Below are 4,743 nucleotides of genomic sequence, written 5' to 3' on the forward strand. Positions count from 1 at the left end.
TTGCCATTCTGGCACGGCTGCTTAGCGGTGTAATATCCGCCAGCTTAGCCCGTTCGAACAACACAACAACGTCCAGGCACAGATGCTTCGGGCTCCGACCGTCGCTTGGACGGACTTTGGCCTCGCGCAAACCGCCCCAGGCCGTTCGGTGCTGCAAATGCAAATGCCCGACAGAACGGGTTCCCCAGTTGCGGGGGGTTGAACCACACCGGATTGACCGGATTCCGGATAAGCTGCGGGTTAAATCTGCTAATCCAATTATCCTCTCCCGCAAAACCAACAAACCGTATCGGAAAGAGTGGACCGGTGGAATAACCCAGGTAGTGTGGGGTGGCATGGCTAGCGGTGAAGAGTTCCTTTCGGATTGGGCTTCGCTGGCTCTCGTTGCTCAACCGTACGTCCGTGACGGTTGGGCTGACGCTCGGCAGACACTTTCGCAGACGCAAGCAGTAATGTCAGGATAAGATAACGCTCGGTGTAAATTGCTCAAGCAAAAGATACAACGCTTATCTGCCAATTGTTGACAGGAACGAGCGAACGCACCAGAAAGGGTTTGCAGGGCTTACTTTCGCAACCACCGAAAAGAAGGTCCTTACACTGGCTTTCGGGATTAACTTCGGGCCGCCGAAAGGGCGCATCCTTAAGCCGTTGTAAATTATGGACTTTTGCCATCGATGACCAGCCCGAAACCTCACCGCCGTGGAAGCGTGATAAGTTCGGGGACCCGGGGGTATATCGGGGTACGGGACAGGTCCGGGCGTTGAGCTGGGTTCGCACGGCGGAACAGGGGCTGGAAAGTACGCGCGCTACACTGAAGGGCGCACACAATGGCGAAAAGTCACAATAAGCTACTAATCCAATTTCCGTCCGCACCGAACCTTTTTCTCCTCGTTCGATGGGTATATGTGTGGGGGTAGGTAGGTGTGTCTGTGTGCGGGTGTATGTGGTTGTCGTTTGTCTAACTGTTTGCTCTAAAGGAACTGAATTTTGTGCATCAATTTTTGTCTACAAGTCAACGTTTTTGGGCTGTTGTACAAATAATGATAGACTCACAAGGCATTCTGAGCAGATGTTTAATGATTTTTAAGTTGCATTAGAATTGCATTGTTTCTTGTGACAACACTGTTTGTATCTGGAAATTTATTGCCAACTTGACTTCATTAAAACATTCAAAATCAATGATTCAATAAATCTGAATCTCGATTGGAAAGAATCATGAATCTCGAAAGATTCGTGAACCTCTAAACTTTCATAGAGCTTGAGCTTTTTATTATTCTTCTTCTTTTATTATTCTTCATGGTCATGCCAGCCTATACAGGCTTTCGAGACTTCTTGGCGATACCACGTAGCCGGATAGTTTGTTTTGATACGGGGAGACGGTCCAAGCAAGGATTGAACTAACGACGAGTATGTTTTAGGTGGGATTGGGTAAATTAAATATTTTGAAAATCATACATCTTAAAAGTTTCATCAAACCCAGGAAACACATGAATTGAAATGGATTTATGAATCTTATAGATTCAAGAATCTTTGAAAATTCATGAATCTTTAGAGATTCATGAATATTTAGAGATTCACGAATCTCTTGAAATTAATTAAACTTTGAAGATTTGTGACTTTTTAGATGAATATTTGAAGATTCTAATCACTCATCACTGAAGATTCATATGAATGAATCTCAACGAAAGATTCATGAAACCCAACACTATTCATTACATTATTTATAAAGAAACCTGCATTACCTTAATTTAGGCGACACATTTCCACAAACTTAGTACAACATTTGAATAATTGCTGCCTTAAAGATAAAATTTGTAACACATTGACTTACATTGATGCCTTAAATCCTCCATAATGTCATCAATTGGCTGGTTAAAAACTTAATATAACCCAGGAACCAATGGTAAACCGAACAGCTAGGCGAAACAGTGCTCTGATGCGTTGAGCGTTCCTCTGGAGACCGTTTTCTAAAGCATCGCTTCAAATGTGTATATTTTCTGAGCTTTGGAAATTCTCATGAATACCCCGTATCCTAAAAGAGCCTAAGAATGATGCACCAAACCATCGTGGTATAACATATCTAAGCAGCTTTGGAAAACATCTTGGTAATCAAAATCTACGACGACCTAGTCATGTCATGTATCAATGACATATCAGGTTGATCAACATGGTTTCATACCTAAACGATCTGTAAACACAGGCATAGCTCAGTTCGTTACTGAGTGTCACATCAAATGGATGCAGTGTACTCTGATTTTCCACCTGAATTTGATTGCCTCAATCACAAGATCCTTCATGCAAAACTCTCCCAGCTTAAAATATCACCAATTGTAGGTTAAAATGGTTGAAATCATACCTGTCGTAAATAACGTTTTGTAAGAATAGGGAACATCACATCGAAACCATTCAAAACTATTCAGATGCTGTGCAAGGGCTTTTGGAGCCGCTGTTATTTACACTCCTGCACTATTTTCAGTTATCAGATCAATCGATGACTGTTTCGCGCTCCAGAGTAATGTAAACCTATAAGCTATAATTACTCATTACACGGCCACACGTTGTACGTTGGTCATCAGTCAGGTTCTCTAGGTCAACCAAGGATTACGATAGATCACTATCCTTTCGCGATCACTACCACTCTATAACTAGCAAAGCCAATAGGAATGTTAGGACTCGTAATTAGGCAAAATTTTGAGATTAAAGACCCATAATGTATGAAAGTAGGATTGGTAGGATCCATCCATTGGTGGGATCCATCCGAGAGTCTAACACAGTGCTTTTCTCCCAATACTGTGACTTGTGGATGGTTGTGATGGAGAAGACTTTCCAGAACGAAAAAAGATTCTCCAGAATAGCAGCATACCGACTACCATGGCCGTCATCGCAACAGTTAGATTACTTGTCACTATGCATGCTGCTTGGTTTACGAACCATAGAGCATAGACGTTAGGCTATACAGGCTACATTTGTCGGGAAGTAAATCAACTTATATATATAAAAAAAAACTCGGAGCCTTTTATAAAAACTGAATTTCCATGCTCCTGATACCTCACAGATCATGGGAACTGTTAAGACCTCCATTCTTAAGATATGCACATTCCTGTAAGGCCTGCTATAAACCAAATAATAAAAAGTTTCAATAAATACCCAAGATTTTTTGACATCAATACTCAACAAAACCAGTTAAACCCAATTGTCGCTCGTTTCCTCATCGATAGTGCTGAAGCTCAGTTTGTAGATAAATAAATAAATAACAAATAAACAAACTGTATTGTTTCTGCTGCCTCTCGAAAATATGTTAATCCTTCTTTAATAAATGTTCAAAATATCTAAATTTAGGTAACATGTAGCTCAATGTTTTATAACTTGAAAAAAGTTTTTCATGCCTGATGCCACTGTTTTCCATAGATTACATTACACATTATTGTAATGTAACATGTAAAACATTAAGTTTTTCTATTCTGTAGTGTTTAAAAAGTTGTATTTATGTACAAACAAAGTAAATGGTCGCAGCAAACGAGTTTTTTGTCAAACCGTTTCTTTTTTGTAAACGTTGCAGCGCCACCTAGTGTACGCTAGTCCATGCGCGCGATTCGAGCTACCTTCTCACGCCCAGGCGGAATTCGAGCGCCTGCAGCCCGCTCTCACTCGAGCAGATCTTTCTCACCTTAACATTAGAATTAGAATTAGAATTGGAATTAAATTTAAATAAAATGCTTTTGCTTGTACCAAACACCAAATAAAACAACCACAGCTTAGTTTTGAGAAGAATGGTTTGATCCCCTATATTTTAAAACCTAATAAAAATGCTTACACGCAATAAACAGTTCTACCCAATTTGGCTGCTGTACTTTTCCTATCCTTCTGTCCTTTCTCGGCCGATTGGTTAATGCATTCGTCGCGCGCCCAATCATCCCCTGCGAGCCCGGCAATGGGTGTGAAATTCATCGTGAATCGTGCCGCGGTATTTTGAAACACATTTATTCGTTTTTATTTCAGAAATGGATTTTATCAAACGCGCTCTCAATCGAGTATGGATGACGTACAGCAGAGGAGTGAAGAAAAAAGTGCAGCGTAATTCATTGTTTTGCACCATTTTACACAAATCGTGCTACTTTTCTTTCACTGCTCAACCTTTCTTTGTCGCATAACGATTGCATTTTAAATCGCTAGTTTTGTTTCACGATGAATTTCTAAACCCAACCCGGCCGTTTCTCTTTGCTTTTTTCGTTGCAAAACGCGGAGGCGGCATCCCATTTTTTGGCTCAAAATTTATACGAATATTGGCTTCTTTTTCTGCAGCCAGAAGAGTACACACAATGCGGCCCCGCCCAAACGTTTCCCTCTTTTCTCACATTACTCCCACAATGCTTCAGCGCCCAGAGAGCTCTAGGCACAGCTACTTTTGTGTTACGTGTAACTCTAATTTTCCTGTTTATTTTCTCACAATTTGTGTGCACTGTAAATACTTTGCTTTTTAATGAGCTTTCCGGTGTGTGTGTGTATGTGGCTCTGGTTTGTGGATGATTTTTGTTTTCTTCTCGTCTGTACATTAAGAGAACCAAAGCTACATTCTTGTCAATTTATCCCTGTCCGCCCACATGCTTTCCTTCGCTCGATGTCCATGCGGTAACACGCGCACGTGCTGTTTTGTTCCATATTTTTGCTTAAAGACACTTCAATGTCACCGCACTGTGTACACTACTGGTACACTACTGGGGGTACGCAATGGTAATTGTTGTA

Source organism: Anopheles merus, chromosome X, assembly GCF_017562075.2.
Source record: "Anopheles merus strain MAF chromosome X, AmerM5.1, whole genome shotgun sequence".
NCBI classification, from domain to species: Eukaryota; Metazoa; Arthropoda; class Insecta; order Diptera; family Culicidae; genus Anopheles; species Anopheles merus.